Source organism: Dreissena polymorpha, chromosome 2 (genome assembly GCF_020536995.1).
Source record: "Dreissena polymorpha isolate Duluth1 chromosome 2, UMN_Dpol_1.0, whole genome shotgun sequence".
Lineage (NCBI taxonomy): Eukaryota > Metazoa > Mollusca > Bivalvia > Myida > Dreissenidae > Dreissena > Dreissena polymorpha.
In genome coordinates, this window is record NC_068356.1 from 12,190,594 (window position 1) to 12,212,485 (window position 21,892).

General features: G+C 34.0%; 1 protein-coding gene across 2 annotated transcripts in view; it reads right to left on the reverse strand.

Moving 5' to 3' along the window:
- The window catches only part of LOC127865886 (uncharacterized), a 177,588-nt gene that overhangs the window by 117,442 nt on the left and 38,254 nt on the right, over positions 1–21,892 (reverse strand). The gene's annotated exons all lie outside the window — the stretch shown is intronic.

The following is a 21,892-nucleotide window of genomic DNA, read 5'->3' on the forward strand; positions in this document are numbered from 1 at the left end:
AAGCTGTTGAACTGTAAGTTAGATTTTTTATCTTCATTGGTAACAATAGACAATTTTCAAAAAAGTTCCATACAAATGGATGGGAACTGTTTCTACAGATGTATTGCAAAAGAAATATATAACAATGACAACAAGCACGAAATAGTTAGACAAAAAATTAATAACCATATGAAGGACTTAAAAGATGTTTACAAAGAATACGTAGATAGAAGTATCACAAAGCATATAGAAAATCATTCATTTAGTGACGGAAGAGTTGAATCGTGGGCAACTGAAGCCGAAATATATGCAGCAGCAACCCTATTTTTAAGTGAAATATGCATATTTGCTGACGACCAAAATATTACAAGTAAACTACTTTTCCAACCACTTAATGGAGTAAAAACAAAACGAAAAATATTCCTAAGATTAAGAATGCAGCATTTTACTTTACTGCATATAAAATTGGACCAAAACAAACATCAATACCTTCCTGAATATGAGAGAATGAATAGGGAAGTTCAAATAGATTGGTTTACAATGGAGTCCTGTTGCAATTTTGAAGAAAAAGGGCATAAAATGAACTATCAAGATAAGAAAAATAGAAAAACGCAAGAGTGTGATACACAAAAACTTAAATCAAACGATAAAAGAACTAAAAACAAGGGTGAAAATAAACCAGCAAAAAAAGACACAATTGAAACAAATAATAATAGTCTTGACACTGTTACTAATCTGTCTTCAAGAAAGTTAACAGAAGCAGAAACAAGTCTATTATCCAAAGGAATATCTTTTGTACCGTCTAAAAAACACGTAGATTTATCTAAGATACACAGTGACCTAGCAGAATGGGAGAGACGGATGCGACTCGCAGAGTATTTCCATAGTGATGAAAATCAAGAAAGGGAAAATGAAAAGGAGGAATATGAGATAAAGAAAGAAAGCCGTTTTACTCCTGAACCTGGTAGAGAAAAGTGGCTAGATGCTTATATAGAAGCAGTTAAAAATGATATTCTAAATGGCATAAAAGAAAATGGACAGTCAAATATCACAAGACAAGAAAAACAAGCATTGCACACGTTACTAAATGATTCCAGTATAATAATAAGGCCTGCAGACAAAGGTTCTGGAATAGTGATAACAGACGCAAATGAATATGTAGAAAAACTCCGGAATGAACTTAATGACAGCACATCATATGAAAAAACTAATGGGAATGGACTTGACAATGCAAACACAAAGGTGAAGCAACTAGCAAATAAACTATTTAAAAACGGCATTATCTCAAAGAAATTACAACAATACTTGATACCAAAATATCCATCAAGAGGGAAACTTAAAGGAAATCCAAAAATACATAAAAAAGGCAACCCGTATAGAACAATCGTAAATGGCATTGGAACAAGTACTGAAAGAATGGCAGAGGTAGCAGAAAAGGAGCTAGAAACCTATGTTATAGAAACACCAAGCTATATAAGAGACACCACAGCATTTTTAAACGCTATAGAGAGGGAAATAACTACACCATTACCAGAAGGAATTATCTTATACTGTTTTGATGTTGTCAAGTTATACCCATCGATTCCAAAGAAAGAGGGCCTAGAGGCGTGCAAACAAGCTTTAAATGAACGCTGTACTAAGACCATCAACACTGAAGCGGTGATTGAAATGATTGAAACTGTTTTAGAAAATAATGTGATCGAATTTTGTGGACAAGAATACAGACAAAAAGAGGGAGTAGCTATTGGATCGAAACTTGGGAGAAATTATGCCTGTTGTTACATGAGAAAATGGGATGAACAATTATCTGAATACAATAAACAACCAATATTCTATAAACGTTTCATAGATGATGGGTTTGGACTATGGACACATGGAATTGACGAACTCATGAAATTTTTCGACTATGCTAACAAAATACATGAAAACATCAAAGTAGAATTAAGATGGAACACAGCACAGATAGATTTCTTAGACACAAAAATTCAACTAGAAGATAATAAAATAACAACTGATTTATACTCAAAGCCAACTGATAAACATCAATATGTCCAATATGACTCAGACCATCCAACAAATGTGAAGAAAGCAATACCCTATGGATTAGGAATACGTTTAAAAAGAATATGTTCTGACGAAAACAAATACAGACATCGTAAAAAAGAACTAAAACAGAATCTACAAAAAAGAGGATATCCAAATAAATTTGTAAACCATGAGCTATCCCGAGTTGATAATTTAAATAGGAAAGACTTACTTAAGAAGAAAGAAACAAATAAAACAGCCAACAAGAGAGTACCACTAGCTATAACTTATTCAAACAACCTTCCAAATATCCACTCAATAATTCGAAAACATACAGACAAACTATATAAATCAGACAGAATGAAAAATATATTCCCAGACGTACCAATAGTTGCATACAGACGAGATAGGAATATCGGTGACATTTTAGTTCATGGAAAAACAAACAAAGAAATAAACAAACGTTTTCAACTAATACCACAATCGTGTAAGACTAATTGTATAGTCTGTAAAATGTTGACAAGAGGTTTTCATAACAACCCAAAAAGTGACATTCCAAACGAAGCAATAAAACAGAACTGTAACATTTATAACTTGGTGTACGGTATATTTTGTATTAAATGCCAAAAGATGGTATACGTCGGAGAGACGAGCAGATCATTAAAGGAACGTGCCAAAGAACACGAGGCTGACGTGCGACTACGAAGAGAGAGACCAATCTCAGAACATTTCAATGGTGCAGGCCACAGAGTGCAGGATATGGGTGTATCAGTGTTAACACAAATAAGAGACAGTTCCCATTATTACAGACTTATTAAAGAATTGGAATTTATAAAGAAGTTTCAAACGCAATCACCAAATGGACTAAATACAAAAAATCAACTTGATGTCCTGCTACGGGAAACTATCTTGTAAAAAATATATGTGAAAAACATTTGATATTAATCATCAACATAAATGGATGTAAAACTAATAGTACTTTATGCAATTTATCTTGTCCATAATGTGTATATGATATATAGAATAGCAAGTATATATGATTATTTAATCAAATATCATTTGAATATTATACATAGATATGGATTGAAATAATAAGAGTCATTAAATAAGTTTACCCTATTTAATTTATGATAATAAGTTAAGGTAGATTATAATTACATATGATGATGATTATTTTATTGTAAAATATCAATTTATTAAATATATAAAGCACACATTTAACATAGGATTAAGATACAATATGTAAGTGTTTAACGTCATTTCATTTTTGGCGAATTTTTACATTTTTTTGGCGCCATTTTATATAACGCCATTTATGACGTCATCATGTACAACGTCATTTGACGTTTAAAAACATTTTTCTTTGTTATTTAAATTGTGCAGTCAAAAGACGTAAAAATGTAGTTAACATATAATTTCCAATGTTTTGATAAAGGCATTATGCCGAAACGTCAATTAAAGGAGTATAATCAGAGAGTTATAATTTTTTAATATCCCTTCGGATAATTCAACTGAGCTTATATGTTTTTTAACTCCGAAAAACAAAATGGAAGATGTGTTGGACTGCAATAGCCAAGAGATGGAAAAATACTTACGTTATGTGTCACATAAAGATTTTATATCAAAGTGTGTAAGACATGGGATTGTACCAGAAGGATTCAAGATCAACTGGAATATTCAGATAGACTGTAGCGATGAAATACTAAACAAGTGTGAAAAAATCAAACAAGATGCGTCGGTGAAACTCATGGAACTCACATTGGTAGCTTGTGAAGAGAAAATTAACAAACTAAGAAGCGATGTATGTGTGGAAGATTTAAACAATGACGACCATAAACTGTTTTCAAAACGGAAGCTAGCTGAACTTACACAGAAAAAGAATGAAAAATTCTACAAGCTGTTGAACTGTAAGTTAGATTTTTTATCTTCATTGGTAACAATAGACAATTTTCAAGAAAGTTCCATACAAATGGATGGGAACTGTTTCTACAGATGTATTGCAAAAGAAATATATAACAATGACAACAAGCACGAAATAGTTAGACAAAAAATTAATAACCATATGAAGGACTTAAAAGATGTTTACAAAGAATACGTAGATAGAAGTATCACAAAGCATATAGAAAATCATTCATTTAGTGACGGAAGAGTTGAATCGTGGGCAACTGAAGCCGAAATATATGCAGCAGCAACCCTATTTTTAAGTGAAATATGCATATTTGCTGACGACCAAAATATTACAAGTAAACTACTTTTCCAACCACTTAATGGAGTAAAAACAAAACGAAAAATATTCCTAAGATTAAGAATGCAGCATTTTACTTTACTGCATATAAAATTGGACCAAAACAAACATCAATACCTTCCTGAATATGAGAGAATGAATAGGGAAGTTCAAATAGATTGGTTTACAATGGAGTCCTGTTGCAATTTTGAAGAAAGAGGGCATAAAATGAACTATCAAGATAAGAAAAATAGAAAAACGCAAGAGTGTGATACACAAAAACTTAAATCAAACGATAAAAGAACTAAAAACAAGGGTGAAAATAAACCAGCAAAAAAAGACACAATTGAAACAAATAATAATAGTCTTGACACTGTTACTAATCTGTCTTCAAGAAAGTTAACAGAAGCAGAAACAAGTCTATTATCCAAAGGAATATCTTTTGTACCGTCTAAAAAACACGTAGATTTATCTAAGATACACAGTGACCTAGCAGAATGGGAGAGACGGATGCGACTCGCAGAGTATTTCCATAGTGATGAAAATCAAGAAAGGAAAAATGAAAAGGAGGAATATGAGATAAAGAAAGAAAGCCGTTTTACTCCTGAACCTGGTAGAGAAAAGTGGCTAGATGCTTATATAGAAGCAGTTAAAAATGATATTCTAAATGGCATAAAAGAAAATGGACAGTCAAATATCACAAGACAAGAAAAACAAGCATTGCACACGTTACTAAATGATTCCAGTATAATAATAAGGCCTGCAGACAAAGGTTCTGGAATAGTGATAACAGACGCAAATGAATATGTAGAAAAACTCCGGAATGAACTTAATGACAGCACATCATATGAAAAAACTAATGGGAATGGACTTGACAATGCAAACACAAAGGTGAAGCAACTAGCAAATAAACTATTTAAAAACGGCATTATCTCAAAGAAATTACAACAATACTTGATACCAAAATATCCATCAAGAGGGAAACTTAAAGGAAATCCAAAAATACATAAAAAAGGCAACCCGTATAGAACAATCGTAAATGGCATTGGAACAAGTACTGAAAGAATGGCAGAGGTAGCAGAAAAGGAGCTAGAAACCTATGTTATAGAAACACCAAGCTATATAAGAGACACCACAGCATTTTTAAACGCTATAGAGAGGGAAATAACTACACCATTACCAGAAGGAATTATCTTATACTGTTTTGATGTTGTCAAGTTATACCCATCGATTCCAAAGAAAGAGGGCCTAGAGGCGTGCAAACAAGCTTTAAATGAACGCTGTACTAAGACCATCAACACTGAAGCGGTGATTGAAATGATTGAAACTGTTTTAGAAAATAATGTGATCGAATTTTGTGGACAAGAATACAGACAAAAAGAGGGAGTAGCTATTGGATCGAAACTTGGGAGAAATTATGCCTGTTGTTACATGAGAAAATGGGATGAACAATTATCTGAATACAATAAACAACCAATATTCTATAAACGTTTCATAGATGATGGGTTTGGACTATGGACACATGGAATTGACGAACTCATGAAATTTTTCGACTATGCTAACAAAATACATGAAAACATCAAAGTAGAATTAAGATGGAACACAGCACAGATAGATTTCTTAGACACAAAAATTCAACTAGAAGATAATAAAATAACAACTGATTTATACTCAAAGCCAACTGATAAACATCAATATGTCCAATATGACTCAGACCATCCAACAAATGTGAAGAAAGCAATACCCTATGGATTAGGAATACGTTTAAAAAGAATATGTTCTGACGAAAACAAATACAGACATCGTAAAAAAGAACTAAAACAGAATCTACAAAAAAGAGGATATCCAAATAAATTTGTAAACCATGAGCTATCCCGAGTTGATAATTTAAATAGGAAAGACTTACTTAAGAAGAAAGAAACAAATAAAACAGCCAACAAGAGAGTACCACTAGCTATAACTTATTCAAACAACCTTCCAAATATCCACTCAATAATTCGAAAACATACAGACAAACTATATAAATCAGACAGAATGAAAAATATATTCCCAGACGTACCAATAGTTGCATACAGACGAGATAGGAATATCGGTGACATTTTAGTTCATGGAAAAACAAACAAAGAAATAAACAAACGTTTTCAACTAATACCACAATCGTGTAAGACTAATTGTATAGTCTGTAAAATGTTGACAAGAGGTTTTCATAACAACCCAAAAAGTGACATTCCAAACGAAGCAATAAAACAGAACTGTAACATTTATAACTTGGTGTACGGTATATTTTGTATTAAATGCCAAAAGATGGTATACGTCGGAGAGACGAGCAGATCATTAAAGGAACGTGCCAAAGAACACGAGGCTGACGTGCGACTACGAAGAGAGAAACCAATCTCAGAACATTTCAATGGTGCAGGCCACAGAGTGCAGGATATGGGTGTATCAGTGTTAACACAAATAAGAGACAGTTCCCATTATTACAGACTTATTAAAGAATTGGAATTTATAAAGAAGTTTCAAACGCAATCACCAAATGGACTAAATACAAAAAATCAACTTGATGTCCTGCTACGGGAAACTATCTTGTAAAAAATATATGTGAAAAACATTTGATATTAATCATCAACATAAATGGATGTAAAACTAATAGTACTTTATGCAATTTATCTTGTCCATAATGTGTATATGATATATAGAATAGCAAGTATATATGATTATTTAATCAAATATCATTTGAATATTATACATAGATATGGATTGAAATAATAAGAGTCATTAAATAAGTTTACCCTATTTAATTTATGATAATAAGTTAAGGTAGATTATAATTACATATGATGATGATTATTTTATTGTAAAATATCAATTTATTAAATATATAAAGCACACATTTAACATAGGATTAAGATACAATATGTAAGTGTTTAACGTCATTTCATTTTTGGCGAATTTTTACATTTTTTTGGCGCCATTTTATATAACGCCATTTATGACGTCATCATGTACAACGTCATTTGACGTTTAAAAACATTTTTCTTTGTTATTTAAATTGTGCAGTCAAAAGACGTAAAAATGTAGTTAACATATAATTTCCAATGTTTTGATAAAGGCATTATGCCGAAACGTCAATTAAAGGAGTATAATCAGAGAGTTATAATTTTTTAATATCCCTTCGGATAATTCAACTGAGCTTATACATTTTATATTAATTAATAAATATTTGACAAGATCGTATATACCCGCTTTAATTGACCTGGCTATAGTAATCAGATAAATATAAGCTCAATTATGTCATATGCTTTGTGTATTGTAAACATACACACAATATTGCAGGTACATGATAGAAATAAATAAAAACAAAGCCATCCATACTATAAAGGTCAGTGAGAAAAATTGGAACGCATTGAGTGTAATCACACAACGTGCTCATGGTGAGCTTTTGTGATCGCTTTATGGCCGTCGTGAGCCGTCAACATTTGCCTTGTTAACTCTGTGGATGCCACGTTTATATTCCAATCTTCATAAAATTTTGCCAGAATATAAGTCTCAATGATATCTTGGATCAGTTCGAAAATGGTTACAATTGGTTAAAAAACATGGCTGCCAGGGAGTGGGGCATTTTTCCTTATATTTCTATAGTAAAACATTGTTAACACTCGAGAGGTCACATTTATTTTCCGATCTTCATGAATTTTGGTCACAATATTTGTCCCAATAATATCTTGTTATCTCAGGTGAACGACTTTGGGCCTTTCAGGCCCTCTGGTTTGTTCATCTTACCATTCGAAGAAAAGATATCATTGCACAGATGTCTTTTACTTTTAGAATGTGTTATGCTGCATTTTTATGTGGCTTGTTCGGGTTTTATTGTTTAGCAAATGTCGGTCAGTCCGTCAGTCGGTCCGTCCACCAGATGGTTTCCGGATAATAACTCAAGAACGCTTAGGCCTAGGATCATGCAACTTCATAGGTACATTGATCATGACTGGCAGATGAACCCTATTGATTTTCAGGTCACTAGATAAAAGGGTAAGGTCACAGTGACTAGAATGCTTAGGCCTAGGATCATAAAACTACATAGGTACATTGATCATGACTGGCATATGACCCCTTTTGATGTTCAGGTCATTAGATCAAAGGTCAAGGGCACAGTGAGTCAAAACAGTTTAATGATTTCCGGATGATAACTCAAGAACGCTTACGTCTAGGATCATGAAACTTCATAGGTACATTGATCATGACTTGCAGATTTCCCCTATTGATGTTTAGGTCACTAGGTCAAAGGTCAAGGTCAAAGTGACTCAAAACAGTAAAATAGTATCCGGATGATAACTCAAAAATGCTTACGCCTAGGTCCATTAAACTTCATAGGTACATTGATCATGACTGGTATATAACCCTTATTGATTTTCAGGTCACTTGGTCAAAGGTCAAGGTCACAGTGACTCATAACAGTAAAAAGCTTTCCTGATGATAACTCAAGAATAGTAAGGCCTAGGATTATGAAACTTCATAGGTAAATTGATCATGACTGGCAGATGATCCCTATTGGTTTTCAGGTCACTAGGTCAAAGGTCAAGTTCACAGTGACAATAAATGTATTCACACAATGGCTACCACTACAACTGACAGCCCATATGGGGGGCATGCATGTTTTACATACAGCCCTTGTTTGCCTTATGTTGGTAAATGTTCATCTCGGTCAATTCTAGGTTAAGTTTTAAAGTAGGTCATATGTGGTCTAAACTAGGTCAACAAACCAAATCACAGGAAAGGTTAGTGAACACTCCAGAGGTCACATTTTCTTCCAGATCTTCATGAAAATTGGACAGAATGGTATCTCGATGAAATAAAGTTTAAGTTTGAAAGTTGGTAGTTTGTCGAAAATTAGGTCATTAGGTCAAAATATAAAAAAACTTCCTTTACCTTTCTACAGGTCACATTATCTTCCTGATTTTCATGAAAATTGCTTACAATGCCCATCTTAATCAAATCAAAAGCTGAATTTTCAAGTGGGTCATGTGCAGGCTAAAGCTAGGTTACAACTAAGTCAAATCATACACAAGTTTTTGACACTAAAGAAGGAGTATTGGGTGAGCGATACTGGGCTATCTTGTTTTAAAACAGCCTGTAGTAAGAAAGGGAAGGTATTGTATTTGTTTCAAAAGTAACATTTTATTGTTATTGGAAGTAACTGAGCAATTATATGATGTCATAGTTTTGGTTATTTTGCTCACTTGTTATGATGTGACAAGGTGAGCTTTTGTTATCACTCTTTGTCTGTTGTATGTTATCCAAAGTTTATTGTGAACACATAAGATATCATTTTACAATGTTTAAATTTGGGTGTCACCTCTTTGCCAGATTCTTATGAAACTAGTCACTTCTACGTCATTTTGGGTTTCATATTCTATCAAAAATTAGGGCACTAGATCAAATATAAGAAAAGGTCTGTTAATACTTTAGTAGTCACATTCTCTCTTTGATCCACTTGTAAATTGGTTAGAACATTATTTTAAATGATTTCAAAGTCAAGCTTGAAAGTAGCATATTCAACATTTTGGTCACAAGGTCTAGGGAATTCTCAATTATGTTCCTAGAAAAATAATGGGTTAGCATATTGTTGCTGTTTTATCCAGTTGTCTGGACCATTACTCTCAAAAGAATTGTAAGTTCAAATATGAGATATTTAGGTAAATAAATCTCATTGAAGGGAGTACAGTGTCCAAGAACAAAAACGATTGCACAACAACCATTAACTATTGACCTGCGGATAAATGACAAGCAATAAAAATTACACAATTGCGGTGATGTAGATTAACTTAAATGGATGCTTATTTATTTTATGCTTTCCGGTGATTTATACAGAAATATCAGTGAAATAAACTGGTATTTCACTGTTTTAAACAGTGAAAAATAACAGTGAAAGTATCGATATTTTTCGCTGTTTTTCTGGGAAAAATCGATATTCCACCGAATCCAACAAATATCCTCTATATATCCATCCTCTTCAAAAGCATCGTCAAACCAGTACTTTCAGTACTTTGATTCATCATTTTATGGCCCCAAACATATTCATCTTTGAGATTACTGTTTACATAGTTTCGTGATAGGACAATAAATCGTTAAAGTCGATGCTAGTAAGTGGTTTTATCAAAATAGCTTTAATTTAGTTTGATTATATTTCAAAGTAATGTAATGCTATATAAAGTATTTACGATTAATTTACCATCACCTTTCTTATGGAACAAGGCAATAGATATTCCATGTAGGTGAAAACCACATTTGAGAATGTTGTCGGTCGGCAATATTCTCTTTAGAGCATGAATCGTGGAAAAGTACTTTTTTCGAAAGGTAAATAACTATAATTACATTGTGAAATATTTAGAGATTATTTATTTTCTTGTAATTAAAGTTTGGGACGGACTATTAAAATATATTTTATGATCCAATTTAAAGATATAATAATCCACTATTTTACACGGTCATCAAGCTTACAGTCTTTCAAGTTTATGTCCAGTTTATGTAAGCATCACCGTGATTAATTCGTCCGAATATTCGCATTATGTGTGTGCATGTCCAAAAAATCACTTTTCACTTATCGGGAAATTATACAAGCACTTGACCTAAATATGGCCTTAGCCACATGTTTGAGTATGTTCAAGGTCATTATAAAACTTTATACTTCGAAATATAGGCATTATATTGCTGTACATGCCACTCCATTGTCGTCATGTGTGTGTGGGGGGGGGGCAACAAAATCCAGTAGGTTTTAAAGATTATTGCAATTGCCTATCTTCATGCTTAGGTCTACTTATAATTATGTTGATTCATATTGGTAATGTAGCTTGGTCTGATAAAGGTTGTACTAGATTAAAAATTAGTTTTTGTATTGCGCATAGGTAGTTAACCATTCATATTTCATTGTAGCGTACATGTTAGTTTCATGATTTGGTCATAATAACTAACGGAACTTTCAAACAAATAAACGGTTTTTATAGTCTACACTTTTCTTGCAATCCGCAGTTTTTTATTGGTTTTAAATACATTTACTTTGGGCCTTCTTATATTTATATCATGTCTATTTTTTCGGAAACACGTGTAATATTATATTAATGGAGCACCTCAACAATACGTACATAATGTCAGGTACAAAATATTATAGAAATGACATGCATACACAAATAATTAGAATAATTTGTGTTAATAATTGTTTAAAGTAAAAAAGAAATATGAAAATACACGTGTCTTCATAATTTATTGATATTCCCTCGCAAATAGGGTCTCCGAAATAGTATCCGCCTACACAAATAATGCAGATTTATCATTATTGGTCGATACCACGATAGAAACTCGACACAGCTGTCACATTGTTATATTAGTTTAACCAAACAACATGCACAATACTATTACACCGATTCAAAAATTGTGTTATGTTTCCGTATTTATGTTTTCATATAATAGGAACACTTTTTTGTCGCAAACCACTTTTTAAATTGCACTCATAAAACTATTACACGTGATGCTACTTGTACCGGAAACAACAGAAATATGAGTTTTAAAGGGCAGTAACTGTTGTCGTTCACAATCCGGTGTCCGTCATCTATTGTCTCACGTGGATATTTTCAATCTTTTATCTTTCCAAAAATCACATGGTGGACAAAACTCTGTAAGAATGTTCTTTACGCAGTCATTAATCGACTTCTTGTTATATGTTAGAAATATATTTACCCGTGCAATACAAGCTTACAAATACTAGTATTCACTGGCGATATTCATATTACAAACATCTTGCTAAATGGTTTCAGTTGTTTTAACCGAAATACTCATAGGGGGACCCTCTCCCAAATTCCAAAATCGCGTGTCGATTCTTTCGGGAAAAAAACATGGTCGTTTCAGGCATGGCAGGTTTCATACTTATTTTGTATTTTTTTATTTGAAGAAAACTTTGAAAAGCTTCAGATCAGCAACTGGTCATCTGATTTCGATATAATTTCGGATAAATGTTTATTGTGTCATCCTCTATCAAATTCCTAAACTTATTTGTTTGGTTTCGTACAAAAACATAAGGAATCGGCGGTTTGGCAGTTTTTAACATTACTACAGTCTAACCTGCCCAAACGACCACATTTGAATAACGACCGTATTGATTTCCTCCCGAACGTTTCCCCAAATATATTGTATCTGCTAATAACACCCACCTGCAAACAACGATCAGCGACCGCCATTTTACATTCCCAAAAGTTCGTTCTGATAGCTAACAACGATCACTTTAAACACAATCGCACCCATCACAGTCAAAGGCGATGCGCTTGAAGAGGTGGACAGCTTCACCTATCTCGGCAGCATTCTGGACAACCAGAGAGGAACGGATGCAGAAGTCAGAACCCGCATCGGTAAAGCACGAGCAGCCTTCGATCAGCTGAAAAACATCTATGGATCCAGCAAAATTGGCATCACCACCAAGATAAGGCTCTTCAATACCATCGTGAAGTCACTACTCCTCTATGGCTCTATGGAGCAGAAACCTGGAGAACCACTGTCACCACCATGAAGAAAATACAGGTCTTCATCAACACCTGCTTCATGAAGATCCTCAAGATCCGCTGGCCAGACAAGATCTCCAACGAACAATTATAATGAAAAACAAAGCAGCGGCCAGTTGAAGGAGACATCCTTCAGAGACGTTGGCGGTGGATAGGCCACACCCTCCGCAAGCATGCATCCAATACGACAAGACAATCTCTCACATGGAACCTCCAATGGAAAAGAAAGAGAGGGCGGTCTAGAAACACCTGGCGCCGGGACCTGGATGCAGATGCTAAGCAGATGGGCAAAACATGGGGGCAGCTGGAGAGACTCGCCCAGAACCGACACGCCTAGAGAAAGCTGGTTTGCGGCCTATGCCCCAGATGGGACCACAGGCGAAGATGAGATGAATAACATCTACCTGCAAACAACGACCAGCGACCGCTATTTTACATTCCCAAAAGTCCGTTTTGATAGCTAACAACGACCACTTTAACCCATTTATGCCTAGCGACTAGAAAAAAAGGCCTTGGCAAACAGCATGATGCGGCGTCTCATCATGGTCTGCGCTGTTTACTTAAAGGAATTTCTGTAAGAAATATTCTTGATATAGAAAAAAATATACTAGACATCCCTAATTTTGGAAATAAATTGATCCAATTTAGAAATTTAGAAGGATGGGAGAGTCCACTTGGCATGCATGGTTTAATCATAACAATCAACTATTTCACATCTTAAAATAAAAAAAAGGTCGCCATGAAGCTGTGATTGTCACGTAATAAACATCTTACCAGTGCACACGTTTACTCAACAGCAGTTTTTTTTTATTTAACACTAATTGCTAATTGGTAGCCGTCTGCTTCTTTTATGACGTTGGCAGTTTGTCGAACGTGTAAGAAGTTGCCTTTGTATTTCAGTGACTCGTAGTAATTTTACTAATTGCGGAAAATATCAAAGAACAGTTTAGGGCTAACATCAACTCATTATGGAAATTTACGGCTTGGTTACAATTACGATGCCAATTTCACACATACATTTTTATATTAATTCCTTTATTACATTACTTCATTATAAAACATGTATAGATTAAAGATAAGTGAATTTTAAGTTAAAATTAACCAATATTGCTTCTTATCGTAAGTTCTTGACATTGGAAGAAAGCGTTAAGGTAAATACATGTAGTATGTTAGGCAAAGAACACAGTTGTAGAAGAGTGGCTAATGATCTTGGTGTGAGCAAAACTAAAATCCAAGACATTCTGATGCGTTAATTTATACATGTATGTCAATAGTCATTAATAGATGTACATGATTGTGTAAATAAATAATAAAAGCATAAAAAATAAATAAAATAATATATAAAAAATAACTGAATTGTGATTTCAATCATTTATTTCATTATACACCTGTATTCAAACATTTAAATAAAAAACCTGTTAAAAGCCTACTTGCATATTTTGCAAAGTTTCAATCGAACTTGCAAATAAATGCCACAATTGAACAAAGACCACAAGGACCACATAAATGCCATAATTGAAGGAATACGGACAAAACCCCTCCCGGATAAAAACCCTCCCGTCATTTTCATAGGGGGCGGACGAAAACCCTCCCGTGAATAAACATGGGCGGACAAAAACCCTCCCATGAAAAAAACGGGGGAGAACAAAAACCCTCCCATGAAAAAACGGGACCGGACAAAAACCCTCCCGTAAAAGAAACACTTAGTGTTGCATTCATTAATCCGATAAAATTACCCATCGTGTGTATTGTGTATTGTGTTTTCAGGGGTGTGAAATTGAAAGAAAATGTGTATCCATTAACTGTAAACATACCGCTTTCTTATTTGCATATATATCCGATAATCCAATATAATAACAACATCAATTAAAACATGAAATGAGGCCATTTATAGACAAGTGAATTTAAATTTAGATTGAATGCAATACGATACAGTGCAACGTTTAATCGCGTCATACTCTCATTCATACAAAAAACGTGCTTTCCGGGAAGTTTCTAAAAACTTTGCGAAAATGAAAGTAAAATTCTGTTAACAACTAACAATTCGTTAGCATGTAATTAATTTGGCTCAATTACTTATTTAATTTAGCTTTGACTGTAACGTTTTCAATTAAATTTTTGCAGACAATATATAAAGCATACTGTATTGTCAAATATGTCAATGATTCGGTTATTTAGGCCCACTAATCAGCTAATCATAGCAATTAACTAGTTAATGGCATCAATAATATGTATCAAAATAGCAAACTGTGAATCTGCAACTGCGGACAAACACCCTCCCGTGAAAGCAATTAAACACCGACAAATGTAATTGCTTCACACATTGTTGCATTCATTAATCCGCAAAATTTACTCAAAATAGCAAACTGTGATTCTGCAACTACTTTTAGTTTTTAAGTAGTTTAATCACAGAATTAATTAAAAGCAATTAAACGCCGACAAATGTATTTGCTTCACACAATGTTGCATTCATTAACCCGAAAAAATCACTCAATGCTGACAACATTTGTTCAAAATATCATACTGTGAATCTGCAAATATAAAAAGCAATTTGTTTGTGTAAAGGCACACAAGTGTCTACAATGTTGGTTTTTGTTTATCAATTGATTATGCTTATTTGTCAATGTATGTAACATTATACTGTCTAGACTTCATAATACTTGTTATAAAACGAAATAAAGAATGTCTTTGGAAGCCTGTGTCCGCCTCTGTGATTTTTGCGATGATGACTAAAAAAGAAACACGACTTTGATGTTCTTAATGCACTGGCCGGCGCACAATTTGATAATTTATATATTTTATATAAACACCCTACTTGTTATTCATACTAAGTAATAATGAATATCGTAGTTCTTATCATACTAAGTAATAATACAAATCTTATTTCAAACATATATAATTGACGTTAAATGGGTGTAAAATAATAACATTTCAATTCGGAAATATTTTAATTAGTCAATATATAGTGTAATGTTACCTACTGAAGTGAAGTCACTATTACAAAAAATAAATATCTCGGATAACCGACAAAAAAATACAAATGTCGGAAATGACATTCGGAAATGACCGATTTCGGATTAAAAATTCATAAATAATTGTTGATAGTGTATTCGTGGCTCAGATCACGGGAGGGTTTTTGTCCGGTCCCGTTTTTTCATGGGAGGGTATTTGTCCTCCCCCGTTTTTTTCATGGGAGGGTTTTTGTCCGTCCCCGTTTATTCATGGGAGGGTTTTCGTCCGGCCCCTATAAAACTGACGGGAGGGTTTTTATCCGGGAGGGGTTTTGTCCGCATTCTAATTGAACAATTACCACAAGGACCACATCCATTGAGAGGTCTGTATTGGCATGTTAGAAAGTATATAGAAAACTTCATAATTATTGTTAACAGACTTCTCTGTACGTATTTCAAATGAACCGAATGTGTGAACAATTCTTGTCCGCTTTACCTTTATTTAATGACCAATGGCCTAAAACATGTTAGACAATACATGTACATGCAATACGTCCTTAAACATTACGTAATTATTAAAGCTGTGTTCACCACATGGGATTGTTCAATTCAAGGCACGATTGGTATAAACCGTTTGATTGGTAGACTTACCGCACTCTAAGCTCAGTATTAGTGATAAAACACACACGATTAAATAAGAATTTATCTCACTAAACCAATATTCAATTAAAATGCAATACAATATAATAACAAGATAAGTATTGATGCAAAGCATCAAAGGGCGTCGGGAATTTTAGTGCAAAAGGCACACAATGAAGTTACATGGAACGATTTTTTTCTACTGTAAATATTAATATATTGGCAGATTATTTTAAACAAAATAGAAAAAGATACTGGTATAACCATTATCTATGATTTTGTGTTATAACTCCCAAATAACCATTATCTATGATGTTGTGTTATAACCCCCAAATAACCATTATCTATGATTTTGTGTTGTAACCCACAAATATTTCATAGTTCATTTTATTAACATTGGTTTCCTTTTTTTACTGGCATCCGCGTGCAGTTTTCATTTATGAAACAGAACTGTGTAGGTTTTAAAAAATCTGCTTCATCTTGTAAGCGTAATTTCATATTTTTCTCAACTTCAAGGGGAGATGATTCTGAAATTATTCTTACGTTGCTCATTTACGATAGGGGTTGAGTACTCATTGATATGAAAACACTGTAAAAGTTGTAATGTGTTCACGACCCCCCCCCCCCACCCTCTCACACATATATTTCATGGGCATAATAAAAACAAAAAATGGTTACAATAAAACAGCATATTTATTTAAACTAAAATGTCTACCTCAAAACAAAAAGTTAACATAGAACACAAATAAAATAATTTGATTCTACTGGGTCTCGAACCTTGGACCTCTCACATGTAAAGCGAGCGTGCAACCACTACACTACTGAACCGCTTGAAAAATCACCTTCTAACTAATATATTAATAAGTGACTGTAGTGCAACAGTTATCAATAAAGCAATAATTCTATACATAGATGGTGACGTCACTACGTTATTGTCAGTAAGACCGGTGTGTACATTATGAAAAAGAAATACACCGTGTAATCGCTGTCGTCTTGTTAAATTGAAGAAAATACGCGTTAACCAAAACTCGAACAGCAAAAGCCGCCACTGTTTCCGTGTGCTGAACACGTGACACCTGGAACCATACTGTGGGCAATTAAGAATCAATGCGCTTAAAAGTAAATAACCGGAAATCATATATAAAATAAAATTATATATATTCCATTGCTGTGTAATAATAATTTGAATAAAAGGAATCGTATGCAGTGTCATTGAATGCACGACCTACATCTTACAAGCGAGCCCCATTTTTCTTTTTCGGGCCAAACAGGATAAACTTTTTTCATCTCGGCACCAACCATGAATTCGATTTATCCTACTTCACGTTAACTTATGTCGTTAACACATTTTAACAAAGAGATATGATTAATTGATATAAAATAATTATTTGGGTCGGGCCTCCTACATGTACACAGCATTCCTGATGACCGAATAACTACCGATTGTGTCACGTAAAAAATAGTTTCATATTAAACTTTTCCTTTTAATACTTTTTTATTTAAAATGTGAGAAAAAAATATATAACGAATCGAGAATAAGATACTTTTCTTGGTAGTAATTGAAATAAAAATGCAAAAGCTACACAAAAGCTCAAATTTATTTACCTAAACGACAACTTTAATCCTATGCTTATAACAATAACGTTTAGGTCTTTTCTGCTCCGTTTAGGGAAAACGCCACACTAGAATTTTGATAATGTCGCGTCGTGAAAAATCCCATTTTGGGAAAAAAAAATCGCAAAACTGGCTCAATTGGGAAAAATAATCGCATGTAAATAGTGTTTCTTATATTTCAAAGAAGTCGTTAACTGGTAAATAACGACTATTTTGTAACCATACTATTAACATTTAACAAAATATTATGAACATTTGTGATAAGTGTACATAACCATGCCTATGTTAATAAAATATAATCAAAGTTGAAACACAGTGTCAGTATTCAAAATGTTTATACCACAAAGTAACAAGAAAATAACAATTGCTCTGTCACTTCTGTGATTTCTGTTGGAGGATGGTACACTTCTGTGTCAGTGAGTCGTGGTGGAGGCTGGGTTACTTTTGTGAGTTTTTTGTTAAGGGCTGAGTCCCATCTATCAAATCTGCCTCTTGTGGGGATGAGATCACTTCAACTGGCTGCTGAAATAGAAGCATTTCACTACGTAAAAGCTAGTGTTATTTCTAAGACACTGATGCACAAACAAATAGTTACCTTTTATATTGGGCATAATGCATGCATGTTTAAGATTTTAGGACTGCTTTAATCCCTTAAAAAAGAAGAATATCAAAGTTATTTTATAACACAATTACTAACAAATGAATATATCTATAATCAATTTTAGATATATATAAATCCTTATTGCGCATCTTTGTGTTGTTTTATTACTAGAAATATTTCAGTGCATTCTTATGCTCACCTCACCCGATGTTGTTTGTTTTTCTTTTTGTTTGTTGAAAAGGGACGAAATAGTTGGCGTATTTTTCGAATCTTTTTTATGTCCCCCACCACTATAGTGGGGGACATATTGTTTTTGCCCTGTCTGTTGGTCTGTCTGTTGGTCTGTTTGCGCCAACGTTAACATTTTGCAATAACTTTTGCTATATTGAAGATAGCAACTTCATATTTGGCATGCATGTGTATCTCATGGAGCTGCACATTTTGAGTGGTAAAAGGTCAATGTCAAGATCATTCTTCAATGTCAAAGGTCAAAAAAACTAAATAAAAGCGGCGCAGAATGGAACATAGTGTTTTTGACAAACACATTTCTTGTTTTTCTTATTTTGGCAACGTAATATTTGCTGTTGTGAGACGTCATTATGATGATTAATGATTACATGCACAGTGCGCGTAGTATTGATCGATCCAAAGCCGGGCTCAAAACAAGCGGGTTTAGTTTGCGGATTAAGGTAACGTTATTTTGCGAATTTCAGCGGCCGAAAAAAAATCAACTTTGCAATCGTTGGAAGTTAGAATTGGGAATTTTTTTTTTCAATTGGAATTAAAAAACAAACAGATTTGCATTGGGATTGGGGCCCATATTCGGACCCGTGGCATAGGGCGGAAAAGGCCTGAAGTTACAACGATGTGCATTTCCATTTTCGGTTCTTCCATCCCTTTATCGAAATCCAATTTCTGTTCTTCCATCCCTTTATCGAAATCCATTTCCTGTTCTTCCATCCGTTTATCGAAATGTATTTTAAACCACACTCTAAGGCAAACCACTCTCAAACTCTGAGTCTGACCCAAAACACGATTTACGAAATCGTAATCCTGTAGGAGCGAGTTATTAAATTCCGTAAAAAGGCTATCGAAGTTAACAATTATGCAGGACAAACAAACAATCCGAAATACGTAATGGATTCGTTCGATACTTTGAAAAAATATATTACTGTTAAAAACCACCGCGTCAAAATTGTCCCTAAAACCCAGAAAGTCTTGCTTAAACCTAGAAGTCTATGTTTCGTCAGAGAAATGACGTCACACTAGCTACGCCATAAATTTCAAAATCAAGTAGATGAAAAAAAAAATACGGAAAGCTTTTCGGTAATATAATTTAAAGAAGAAACAAAAAAGGATCATATAATGAAACGATAACATTCATGATGCGTCTCAATAAATTTCAAATGTCACATATTCGAACATGTTAATCGGCGCGTAGGAATACGTACTTATGATAGATCTTGGTCACGCGAGGTACTGCCGGATATCAACTAGTTTATTCGACCCTGCTTCATCAGGTCAATGTTTGCAACAGAGGCAGTATGCAAGTATATTAAGAGCAGCAAAATGTAAATCTACATTATTAAGATTTCAACTCAAACATTAAACAAATTGTTTCATATTAATAAAGGACAGATATAACCTACTTGAGTGCTCTTCACGAGGTTCACAGCTATTTCATTATCCTTAGCCTTAAAGTGTCTGACAATATACTCATTGTTGATGCAAAATGTGGTCTGTACAATGTTTAAAAGCTACAAATAATGACACACAATGCACACTGCACATCAATACATGTTTATTCTTTACTTAAATATACCAAGAGACCATTTCAATAAACATCGTAATACACATTTACGATACGATACATTTTTCGAAAATGCATATTTGCTTAAGTCAATATCATATGTTTATATATTGTCAGTATTTATAATTACTTACATTAGCGTATATAGCGCCATATATATTTGACGAGCATAGAAAGCTAGTTCGTCTACTTATTAAGATTACAAAATACTCTTGTAAGTTAACATTGTCGTATGATCGTTTATGAAATGGCCCCAAGATATGCAACTTACTGAAAAAGAAACAGCTGCCCATAACTGAATATACATTGTCAGATGTCAAGCGTGTATGAAACGGGTGGTCTACTGTAGAGTTATCAGTCTTCAACTGTTTGTACAGCTTCTTCGACAGGCTCCTAACAGCCCTCTTCTTCATCTCGATCGCCGCTACACGAGTTGTCATTAGGCAAGGATGAAACATGTGGTCTTGTGTAGATCATCCACTCGTGCGTACAGCTAAATGCTTACACAAACAGCAACATCATTGAAATAGTAATATATCGCTACTAATAAGTTGATTTATCGAGTGATCTTTTGTGAAATACACATCAAGGTGACAAATATATCGTAATGTTTTCAAATAATGAATGATTTCCAATTTTCAAAGAAATTTAAATATGAAGGCGATCGAACCGAATCGGAAATTACGTAACAACGATATGATAAGATATCTTTAACTTCTTCTCGATTCGCTTCGTGCGCCATTTTTTTAACGTTTTAATTTATCGCAGAATGAAAAGTTATTAAAGTTAAAATATTCGAACCGCTGAACGCTGAACGCCTCAATTTGCATAACACTTACGTACATTATATAAGCATCGCTCTGTGAAAAGGGGGTTTGATACATGTGCGTTTTGTGTCGTCACAGGTTAACCTGTGCAGTCCGCCCAGGCTGATCCGGGACGACAATTTCTGCCGAAACTGGATTTTATCTAAGAAGAGACTTGCTCTTAAAGAAAAAAGTCATAAAAGCGGAAAGTTTCGTCCCTGATTAGCCTCTGTGGACTTCATAGGTTAATCTGGGACGACACTATACGCACTTAAACCCCCTTTTCACAGAGCGAGGCTCATATAAGTGCACTGAGGCAAAACGTTCAACGTGGAAGTCGTTGTGTACAAAACGGTCTTACTAATAACGCACTGCCGTCACCATCTATGCATAGATTGCGCGAAAATCCAGCAGGGCAATATTTTGGAACGAAAGAACCAGATAAGTTTACGAGGGTCATATACAGACCAGAGCACAAGAACCGTAACTTTCTGAGGCACGATGAAAGCAAACCAAAAAGAGTATCAGCTACATCTCGTCTTTATTAAAAGGCACAAGTTAACACTAGTTGCTATATAATATATGAACCGACCCACCAAAAGTAAAAATTCACATTTTACAACCGTTTCATGGGAAATACATAACTGTTTTATATTCAAACACTCATACTAGCTTTATCATTTAGCCTTCGGCTTAC